Below are 12,518 nucleotides of genomic sequence, written 5' to 3' on the forward strand. Positions count from 1 at the left end.
GTGAGATCGACAGGCGGATCGGTGCGGCGTCTTCAGTAATGCGGACGCTGTATCGATCCGTTGTGGTGAAGAAGGAGCTGAGCCGGAAGGCAAAGCTCTCAATTTACCGGTCGATCTACGTTCCCATCCTCACCTATGGTCATGAGCTTTGGGTTATGACCGAAAGGACAAGATCACGGGTACAAGCGGCCGAAATGAGTTTCCTCCGCCGGGTGGCGGGGCTCTCCCTTAGAGATAGGGTGAGAAGCTCTGCCATCCGGGGGGAGCTCAAAGTAAAGCCGCTGCTCCTCCACATCGAGAGGAGCCAGATGAGGTGGTTCGGGCATCTGGTCAGGATGCCACCCGAACGCCTCCCTAGGGAGGTGTTTAGGGCACGTCCGACCGGTAGGAGGCCACGGGGAAGACCCAGGACACGTTGGGAAGACTATGTCTCCCGGCTGGCCTGGGAACGCCTCGGGATCCCCCGGGAGGAGCTGGACGAAGTGGCTGGGGAGAGGGAAGTCTGGGCTTCCCTGCTTAAGCTGCTGCCCCCGCGACCCGACCTCGGATAAGCGGAAGAAGATGGATGGATGGATGGATGGTTGAGAAGGATACCAGTAACCAGTTTAAGGATAAAAAAAATATTTTATCTCAGTTTCAATCTGGTTTTAGAAAACAGATTACAGCAGTACTATTACATTATTTAATCAATGCTTTAGATGGCAATAAATATTATGTCACTCTTTTTATTGATTTGTCAAATTAATTTGACATAGTAGTGTTACGGCGCGTGTGCAGTCAGCCTTTCCTTCCTCAGCATGCGCCGCTGAGCGTACCACTGGACACGCCCCTACACGGTCCGCTTCTGCTGCAGCCACACACCTGCCGCTGATGAGACTGTACGCGCCATAAAAGCCAACGGCTCCAGAGATCCAGTGCTAGAACGTAGTTATCTGTCAGACAGTAAGCTGTAACGTCTAGCTCCTCTCCCTGAACCTCGTTCTCATTGTTTTCTGTCCTTGTGTTCATTCGTCTCCTGTCGTCTCCTTGTCCCGCAGTATTCCATCCGTCTCCCTGGACCCGAGCCGTGCGCCTCTCTTCCTTGGACTTCCCCTCTGGATCCTGACTGCTTCCCTGGACATTGACCTCTGTTTTGGATTGGACACGGACATCTTGACGCCTCTCTCCAGCCCCACGGACCTCCCGCTTGTATTATGGATTCTTGTACCAGCCTCGCCCTACTGGACTTGTCGCCTTCTCACTCAACACGCACTTACAACAACCCTTGGTAATATTCATTGTAAACGCTTCATATAGTCCTGCAAACACACATGGTAGCATACACACTCCACCGCATCATCAAGGTCAATAAATACGCCTTGTGCTATACCTGCCTTTCTGCCTCTGTGCCGTGTCCTTCCCCTGCCGTACGTAACAGTACGTTCTAGCCATGTCGAAACCAGATGGCACAAGTAGACCCAAGTCTGACCCCCCACGGCTCCCGCAATAAAGTTTCCCACAGACCTCCGGCGGGCCTCCTGTGCCCCCTACCTGTCTCCGGTGGGCCTCATGTGCCCCCTACCAGTCTCCGGTCGTCCCAGGTCACACATTGCGTTGGACTTTGTGACGGGATTCCCTGTGTCCCGAGGTAACACAACAATCCTTACCATTGTCGACCGATTCTCCAAGCTTCCCTCCTCCTCTGAAACTGCTGATCTCCTCGCCCTGTATATTGTCAAGCAACATGGTATCCCTGTGGATATCGTTTCTGACTGTGGCCCCCCAGTTCACTTCCCGGGTGGGGCGGTCTTTCTGCAAGGGGATGGGTTGGATCCGGTTATCACCCCCAGAGCAACGGGCAAGCGGAGAGGGCCAACCAACGTGTGGAGACCATGTTGTGTTGTGTTACCTACCACCCGCCAGCCCACCTCCTGGAGCAAGTACTTGCCTCGGGTCGAATACGCTTATAACTCTATGAAGAGCTCAGCCCCCAGCATATCCCCTTTTGAATGTTCCCTGGGCTATCAACCTCTTTTGTTCTCCCAACAGGAGGTCGAAGCGGCAGTTCCGTCCACCCAAGCCCACATCAAACGCTGCCATAAGGTTTGGAGGACAGCCTGTGAGGCCCTCTTGAAAGCCTCCGAAAGGATGTGCCGCAGTGCTAACAGGTGCCGCATCCAGGTACCATCTTAACAACCTGGACAACAGGTGATGTTACATGCCAATGACCTCCATCTCCAGGTACCCTCTCAGAAATTGGCACCTCGCTATGTTGGGCCATATTCTGTGGAGGCCATTGTCAATCCTGCCTCCATAAGACTGTCTCTCCCCCTTCAATGAAAAGACACCCTGTGTTCCATGTTTCACAGCTAAAACCAGTAGCAGAAAGCCCCCTTTCATTCCCTGTGCCAAAACACAGTGGTTAGATAAGTTGTACACCCAAGAAAGGTTGCTGTTGAAATCTACGAAGGGGGGTTTCACTCATGTCTACGTCAGTGAAGCTGACCTAGCGTAAATAAGGGCTCTTGGTGCTGGGCAAAGGACTTAGTGTGACCAAGTCAGTTTAAAATCATGTTTAGGGAAATGATTGGCATGGAATATTCTGCATAAATATGGTAATCACAAGTAATAGTTTTGCGGTTCAGCACAGCTGATCTACTTTGCCCATAGTAGATTTACTAATGTAACTAGATGAGGGAATTCCTGAAGGAATTGCGTGTGAATGCTCCAATGCTGAAGTTGAACTGAAATGCTGAGAGAATGTAGTATGAATGTTTACAAAACACAGGAAAAGTTGTAAATTCCTTTGTGCTGGCACATACTTGAGAGTGTTTGGTGATGACTGGTGGAATGGTGGATGGGTGCTTTACAATTGGACGCATCATCAGTAGTGTGCCCCTGGGTCCAAAAACATCCAAAAACTATGTAAGAATAGTTTGAATGTTGAAATGGTTTGAATGTTGAAAAGTTTTAATTTCCAAGAAAACCGGTATTTGGTTTGGAACTTGGGAAAGTGTTTGTTTGAATGTCCAGGGTGAGTGGAATGTGTTGATGTTGGAATGGTTTGAATAGGTTGAAAAATGTGGGAATTGTGCAACTTGGAAAAATGTACCATTCATTGCGAACTTTCTGGAAATTTGGGAATTTGTGGAAAAGCGGGATTAAAAAAAAAATGATTAGGAGCATGAATGTCCTGAATGAGCTGAATTGGTTGGTATTGGAGTTGTTTAAATCAGTAAAGAAATATTGAAGGGGTGACAGTTTTGTAATTGACAAATTGTATTTTAGAATTTCTTGAACTTCGGGAAAACGGAATATTTCTACTTCTTAACCAACTTGGTTTTTTGTCCTGACAAATATTTTGACGGTGGACCAGATGAAATGGGAAGAAAAACAGAAAATGAGTATTAAATGAAAAAGTGTTAGGATTAAATAAGCTTTGCTTCTTCCTACTCTTTATCGGACATGCCGTAATGCTAAAGTGGAAATATTTGACTTACTGATTGGTACTCATTGGGCTAAATATAGGATGCCGGGTACTAAATTTCATGTAATCGCATGTGTCTCATGTGTGCTCGTATGACAATAAAGTTTGTTGAATCTTTGAAGTATTGCTTGAAGTATTGCTTTCAAATACTTTATACAAGAATGTCATACTTATGCACACCACTCCTTTTTGTTGTATTCAATTGTTGTAACAGATAAAATTGAAAAAGATTACAACTTTTAAAGTTCATAAACTGTGTTGTGTTTTGCGGCTCCAGATGATTTTTCTTAATCTTAAGCAATATGGCTCTTTACAACAGTAAAGATTGCCACCCCCAGAGCAATTATACTATATACTGTAAATGCACTTTGGGCTTAAGGCCTTTTCTAATGAAGGCTGCCGCTAATTATTCACACCTCCCAGGTTAGCATTTCCGTGTCAGCAGAGATCAGCGCAAATAGTAGGAGAACATTTCACTCTGACAAGAAGCCTAAACAAGATCTCGTGGCTCACGTGCACAGGGACACGCTGAGTGCTATTGATCATTAATTACACGCTGCCTTTTGCAGGGGCTCACTACATGCATGCATGCTTCGATAAAGCATTAGAATTTTAAAAGAGTGCTTCGAGGTATCTGTTTATAACCCTTGTGCATGCAGTTGAAAATGGTAAAGACCATGATGCCTGTCTTTTTGGAGACATACAACCACAAAATGGACATGTTTTTCCTACAATATTGCTGATAAAAGTCATACCGTTTTGGACCATATGCATGGGTTTCTTAGTATAGTGCATCAATTGTTATAATAGCTATTAGCATTAACCAGTAACTCTAACCCAGGGGTGGACTAATCATTAAGCAAACACAGCAAACCTGTTGCCTTGATATTTCCAGGGGCCCCAAAGCGTCTCATAAAAAATACTTTAAAAAGTTGTGTTCTTCAAACACAGCCTACGTCAACTTTCAAGAGGTCTTTTTTTACCATTAGTCACACACTTCCGGCCTTCACATTAACAGGGGTATGTGTCACATCCATTTCCACCTGCGCTAAGAAGACAATCATCTACGAAAAATGTCTTTAACTGTTGAATAATGTTCCTAACGTCCTATCAATTACACTGCAAAAAATGATTGTAAAAACTACAGCAAGCAATTGCTAAATAGCAACAGTAAAACACTGTGAAAAGAAAAAAATAGTTTATCAAAGTAGTAAATGCAGTGGATTCCTGCGAACCAAGAAACAGATCCCTTAAAGGCCTACTGAAATGAATTTGTTTTATTTAAACAGGGATAGCAGATCCATTCTATGTGTCATACTTGATCATTTCGCGATATTGCCATATTTTTGCTGAAAGGATTTAGTAGAGAACATCGACGATAAAGTTCGCAACTTTTGGTCGCTGATAAAAAAAGCCTTGCCTGTACCGGAAGTAGCGTTACGTCGCAGGTTGAAAGGCTCCTCACATTTCCCCATTGTTTACACCAGCAGCGAGAGCGATTCGGACCGAGAAAGCGACGATTACCCCATTAATTTGAGCGAGGATGAAAGATTCGTGGATGAGGAACGTGAGAGTGAAGGACTAGAGTGCAGTGCAGGACGTATCTTTTTTCGCTCTGACCGTAACTTAGGTACAAGGGTTCATTGGATTCCACACTTTCTCCTTTTTCTATTGTGGATCACGGATTTGTATTTTAAACCACATCGGATACTATATCCTCTTGAAAATGAGAGTTGAGAACGCGAAATGGACATTCACAGTGACTTTTATCTCCACGACAATACATCGGCGAAGCACTTTAGCTACAGAGCTAACGTGATAGCATCGGGCTTACTGCAGATAGAAATGAAAGAAATAAACCCCTGACTGGAAGGATAGACAGAAAAGCAACAATACTATTAAACCATGGACCTGTAACTACACGGTTAATGCTTTCCAGCCTGGCGAAGCTTAACAATGCTGTTGCTAATGACACCATTGAAGCTAACTTAGCTACGGGACCTCACAGAGCTATGCTAAAAACATTAGCTATCCACCTACGCCAGCCCTCATCTGCTCATCAACACCCGTGCTCACCTGCGTTCTAGCGATCGACGGAGCGACGAAGGACTTCACCCGATCATCGATGCGGTCGGCGGCTAGCGTCGGATAGCGCGTCTGCTATCCAAGTCAAAGTCCTCCTGGTTGTGTTGCTGCAGCCAGCCGCTAATACACCGATCCCAGCTACAGCTTTCTTCTTTGCAGTCTTCATTGTTCATTAAACAAATTGCAAAAGATTCACCAACACAGATGTCCAGAATACTGTGGAATTTTGCGATGAAAACCAAGTTTTTTGTATTGGATACAACGGTGTCCCAATACTTCCGTTTCAACGATTGACGTCACGCGCATACGTCGTCATACATAGACGTTTTCAACCGGAAGATTAGCGGGAAATTTAAAATTGCACTTTATAAATTAACCCAGCCGTATTGGTATGTGTTGCAATGTTAAGATTTCATCATTGATATGTAAACTATCAGATTGCGTGGTCGGTAGTAGTGGGTTTCAGTAGGCCTTTAAAGGCCTACTGAAATGAATTTTTTTTATTTAAACGGGGATAGCAGATCTATTCTATGTGTCATACTTGATCATTTCGCGATATAGCCATATTTTTGCTGAAAGGATTTAGTATAGAACAACGACGATAAAGATTGCAACTTTTGGTATCTGATAAAAAAAAGGCTTGCCCCTACCGGAAGTAGCGTGACGTAGTCAGTTGAACATATACGCAAAGTTCCCTATTGTTTACAATGATGGCCGCATGAAGTGAGAGAAATTCGGACCGAGAAAGCGACAATTTCCCCATTAATTTGAGCGAGGATGAAAGATTTGTGGATGAGTAAAGTGCAAGTGAAGGACTAGTGGGGAGTTGAAGCTATTCAGATAGGGAAGATGCTGTGAGAGCCGGGGGTGACCTGATATTCAGCTGGGAATGACTACAACAGTAAATAAACACAAGACATATATATACTCTATTAGCCACAACACAACCAGGCTTATATTTAATATGCCACAAATTAATCCTGCATAAAAACACCTGCGTGTTTGTTATGCTAGCTCCTAGCTCCTCTGCTAGCTCCTAGCTCCATAGAACACGCCAATACAATTCAAACACCTGATCAACACACACAATCACTCAGCCCAAAAGACCGTTTACCTAACCCAAGGTTCATAAAGCTTATATATTTTTAAAAAGTTACGTACGTGACGCGCACATACGGTCAAGTTATCGAATGTTTAGCAGCCAAGGCTGCATACTCACGGTACCTGATATTCAGCTGGGAATGACTACAACAGTAAATAAACACAAGACATATATATACTCTATTAGCCACAACACAACCAGGCTTATATTTAATATGCCACAAATTAATCCTGCATAATAACACCTGCGTGTTTGTTATGCTAGCTCCTAGCTCCTCTGCTAGCTCCTAGCTCCATAGAACACGCCAATACAATTCAAACACCTGATCAACACACACAATCACTCAGCCCAAAAGACCGTTCACCTAACCCAAGGTTCATAAAGCTTATATATTTTTAAAAAGTTACGTACGTGACGTGCACGTACGGTACGTGTTATGCTAGCTCCTAGCTCCTCTGCTAGCTCCTAGCTCCATAGAACACGCCAATACAATTCAAACACATGATCAACACACACAATCACTCAGCCCAAAAGACCGTTCACCTAACCCAAGGTTCATAAAGCTTATATATTTTAAAAAAGTTACGTACATACGCAAAAAAAAGCCAAAGCTGCATACTCACAGTAGCACGTCTGCGTCTTTGTCATCCAAATCAAAGTAATCCTGGTAAGAGTCTGTGTTGTCCCAGTTCTCTACAGGCGTCTGTGTATCCAAATCAAAAGTCCTCCTGGTTAGAGTCTCTGTTATCCGAGTTCTTCCATCTTGACTGCATCTTTCGGGAATGTAAACAAAGAAGCGCCGGCTGTGTACTGTTGTGGCTGACTACGTTCGAAAAATACGTCCATTTCGCACCGACAACTTTCTTCTTTGCTTGCTTGGCTTCCTTCTCCATAATGCAATGAACATGATTGAAACAGATTCACGAACACAGATGTCCAGAATACTGTGGAATTATGAAATGAAAACAGAGCTTTTTCGTATCGGCTTCAATGTGGAAGGCATACCCGTGTTCGCCGGGCTACGTCACACGCATACGTCATCCGCAGAGGCGTTTCGAACCGGAAGTTTAGCGGCAAATTTAAAATGTCACTTTATAAGTTAACCCGGCCGTATTGGCATGTGTTATAATGTTAAGATTTCATCATTGATATATAAACTATCAGACTGCGTGGTCGGTAGTAGTGGGTTTCAGTAGGCCTTTAAATGACTATGGTTTCTTGTCATGACCAGTCCTTTACAATCATGCCTGTGTTGTTTTTGTTATGATTCTCTTAGGGTTTGTGTTAGTTTACGTTCTCAGGGCTCCTTAGTTACACCTGGTTGCTACAAGCCCTGATTATATTCACCTACATCTGTTTAGCGATCAGTAGACACACCATCCTCTAATCGCTAATCAGAGTACTGCCTCCTTTGCGGGTACATTGTTCGCTATCAGCGACTGTTATGTCAATGGTACGTTTATTTTGAGTTTTCAGTGCGTTGCTATCAGGACTTAAGTTTTGTATTTTTGCCTCGTTGGAATTAAAAGCCTAATACCTGCATCATGCTGCTGCCGCCTGCTGTCCTTTCGCATCGTGGGAGACACGACCCTGGCAAACATGCTGCAAGTACATGACATAAAAGGATGATTTTCGAGGCGTTTGGAGCTGACACACCTCCGCTGTGGATTTCCGTGGAATACAAAGTGGATGAGGAACTCGGGGTGGATGATGAGGTTCTTTCTTCTGAAGCGTTGGAAGCATAAAACGCGCTCATGGCGAAGATAGTGGCCGCAGAGGATGGATGAAAATAGTGGCCGGGAGGAGGATGAGAGGATGGTCTCCTTGCATACTGTTTGGCATGGCGACGTCAACACGCCGCTTTCACATGCTCACTGACCTAGGTGGAAGCTGTCTTTAGTGGCTTCGATACACCCCGGGGATGGACAGGGACCACAGATTCCTCCTCGCTGGACTCCCATGCTGACACCTCCCCCTTCCTGAGCTACCGCAATCAAATTTGACAATCCTAATCTCCATGAAGCCAAACTCTTCATGTTATTCTGTGCAAGAAGCCGCCGGATGACATCGCACCACCGGTAGCAGAGGCGAGTGTACTTACACGAAGGCGCGCACACACATGACACGCTCTATAGCAGACCTGGGCAAATTAGGGCTCGGGGGCCACATGCCCGTTAAGCTTTTCAATCTGGCCTGCCGGACATTCCCAAATATTTTTTTTAGATCTTTAAGATGGAAACTATAGCTGCCATTATGATGTGCAGTGATGTTTTCAAATTACCGCAAGTCTTGAACTATACAATGTATTTCAATGTTTGGAATCTGCACTTTTGCATTATATACTAGTTACTATGGTAATCTAAATCACAGCAGTTCAGACGAGGCACCAAGCAGTGTGGGTGGGGAGCGTTTCCACAGAGTGTTTCCAGAGTGGCCAGCCTGAAATGCGGGTGTCAGGGACAGACATGGAAGGAGATTTTTACAACAAAGTTCTAAAGCTTAGTGATATATCAGATGTATCAGATAGTAGTTTTTTTTGTTACCCTTTGTGTTCATATTTTGCTGTGTTTGTTGCATTTTTGTTGCGTTTCGCTTGATTGTCAAATATGTTGATTGAGAGGGGGTGTGGCGTTCATATGTTGTCAATATTCAGTGTTTTATCATTCATCGTCTGTCGTAACATGTTTAGCATTCAATCAGACATTATTGTGAGGTTTTGTATTAGTGTTCCTAAAAATAGATATACCGGCCCCCAGACACATTTTTTCTCTAAATTTGGCACCCCAGTCAAAATAATTGCCCAGGCCTGATCTATAGCCACTGGTCAGTCCCCAAATTAAGGCAAGTGTTGCTGACATTATGTACATTGTTGCAGTAACTTACGATTCAGTTCTGAAATTGCCACAGTCAGTGTTCCCACAGCCAGAGGTGGGTAGAGTAGCCAGAAATTGTACTCAAGTAAGAGTACTGTTACTTTAGAGATTTATTACTCAAGTAAAAGAAAGTAGTAGTCACCCAAATATTTACTTGAGTAAAAGTAAAAAGTATGTTGTGAAAAAACTACTCAAGTACTGAGTAACTGATGAGTAACCTGTTCATTTAATGATGACGGCAACAAATAATGCACAAAAACATAAAAATAGCAATGACCAAATTCAGAGCCAGGAATATCTCTTAGCAACTAAAACAATAATCTATATTAAATAATAATACATTAAAATAAAAAAAATTAAGGCAAATTGAGCCACAATAACTTAACAGCTCAGTAGGCATTCATTGATTGATTGATTGAAACTTTTATTAGTAGATTGCACAGTACAGTACATATTCCGTACAATTGACCACTAAATGGTAACGCCCCAATAAGTTTTTCAACGTTAATCAATTCATGGTAAACACACTGTGCACTTCTGATTGGTGTTTCTTTGCATGCGTGTGTGTGTGTGTGTGTGTGTGTGTGTGTGTGTGTGTGTGTGTGTGTGTGTGTGTGTGTGTGTGTGTGTGTGTGTGTGTGTGTGTGTGTGTGTGTGTGTGTGTGTGTGTGTGTGTCTGTGAGTCTGCAGTGCGTTAATAAATGTCCCCACACGATGTACATTTGACAGTGATCCATAGCAGGGAAGCTAACATCAGCCTACGATGACAGCCAAAATATATACTAACGTTACTTACCGCGATGTGCTTCCTCAAATTTGATGTTGAGTTCATGTAAGCCAGGGGTGCCCACACTTTTTCAGCAGGCGAGCTACTTTTTAAATGACCAAGTCGAGGGGATCTACCTCATATATACATATACATACACACACACATATATATATATATATATATATATATATATATATATATATATATATATATATATATATATATATATATATATATATATATATATATATATATATATATATACATTATACATATATAATGTATATATATATACACACATATATATATATATACACATATATATATATATATATATATATATATATATATATATATATATATATATATATATATATATATACATACATTTATAAATACAGTATATAATTTATATTTATTTATTTTGCCGTTTTTGTTCACATGTTAAAGGTGTTTTAATGAATATACATGCATGTTTAACATATAGATTCCTTTCTTTTATGAAGACAAGAATATAAGTTGGTGTATTACCTGATTCTGATGACTTGCATTGATAGGAATCAGACAGTAGTGCTGATAACGTCCACGTTTTCAAATGGAGGAGAAAAAAAGTTCCTCCTTTCTGTCTAATACCACATAAAAGTGGTTGGTTTTTGGCATCTTATTTGTCTAGCTTCCATATTCGTTTTTATACACTTTACAAGAAATACATTGGCGGCAAACTCCGTAGCTTGCTAGCTTGTTTGCGCTGGCTTTCTGAGACTCTTATTTTGTTAGCGCAGGCGCGATGGAGCGGCACTTTTATTGTGAAGACAGGAACTGTGCGGTCAGTCTTTAGGCTTTTGATGGGAGGTACGGTTGAAATAAAAAAGTGTCTTTTTTCCTTCACACTTTTGATTGATTGATTGAAACTTTTATTAGTAGATTGCACAGTACAGTACATATTCCGTACAATTGACCACTAAATGGTAACACCCGAATACGTTTTTCAACTTGTTTAAATCGGGGTCCACGTGTGACGTTCATGTGACCGCCTGGCTCTGTTTGATTGGTGAAACGGAGTCCAACGTCACCAGTGACTGCATCTGATTCGTGAAACGGAGTCAAACGTCACCAGTGACTGCATCTGATTGGTGAAACGAAGGCCGATAGATCCTACTTTGAAGGTCTGTCTGACAAACCAAAACAAACAAAGCGTGCATTAACAGATTGATAAAAATCAGTAGCAAGTAGCGAGCTGAATGTAGATAAATGGAGCGGAGTAAAAGTAGCGTTTCTTCTCTATAAATATACTCAAGTATAAGTAAAAGTATGTTGCATTAAAACTACTCTTAGAAGTACAATTTATCCCAAAAGTTACTCAAGTAGATGTAACAGAGTAAATGTAGCGCGTTACTACCCACCTCTGCCCACAGCTCAACCCATGCCTTCCATTGCGACAGGCAGCCTTTGGGCACTTTGAACGGCTAACATCGTCCTCCGAATTATACAATACAACAAAGCAATGCCCAGCCCAATTAGCAGATGCCCTGCAATCACAGTTCTAAATAGATGTCTTCCACGTCCTCAACGGAAAGCACTGAGAGAAACAAGATTCTCCATTTCCCCCACGAGTCCCTCACATACCCAGCAGCAAAGGTTCCGTCAGGGCAGCCATGTTTCCTCGTCGAAAAGATTTTGTCAATTGAGTCGAGCGTCCAGCTTATTAATTCCATGGTTAGATGTTTAGACTTTTGGAGGACAACACAGAAAAAGAGGCTCTTGAAAAGTGTACACAAGACAAGACATAGAGAGCGAAGCAGGGAGAAAACAGGGAGGAGAGACGAATGCCTTCACCAAGTTCCAAGAGATATTACATACTGTGAACGACTCGTGCCGTCGTGCGGGTTCCATGGACCATCAAGGACAGACATTTCTGCGAGCAGGGTTGACTTTCTTTTATTTTTGCAAATAAAACCTTGTCTGCGGTCGGGTCGCTTTTCAGCTGCGCCTCCCTCTGCTGCTCGCTCCGCCGTCTGCTTTTCAGCAGCACGTCGTCGTTTCTGTCTGCCTCTTGCTCTCCGTCTTTGTCGCTCTCCCCGTCTTCGTCGCTCCGCACTTGTTGTGTTCTCTCCTCCTTCTGCCCGTCCTTCTCTGCTGCTGCCCTTTTACACCTTGCGAGGAGATTAGATGATTGTGACCAGGTGCGCGATCCACGCACCTGATCTTGTTTACGGGGTCCCG

Source organism: Entelurus aequoreus, linkage group LG07 (assembly GCF_033978785.1).
Source record: "Entelurus aequoreus isolate RoL-2023_Sb linkage group LG07, RoL_Eaeq_v1.1, whole genome shotgun sequence".
Classification (NCBI taxonomy): domain Eukaryota; kingdom Metazoa; phylum Chordata; class Actinopteri; order Syngnathiformes; family Syngnathidae; genus Entelurus; species Entelurus aequoreus.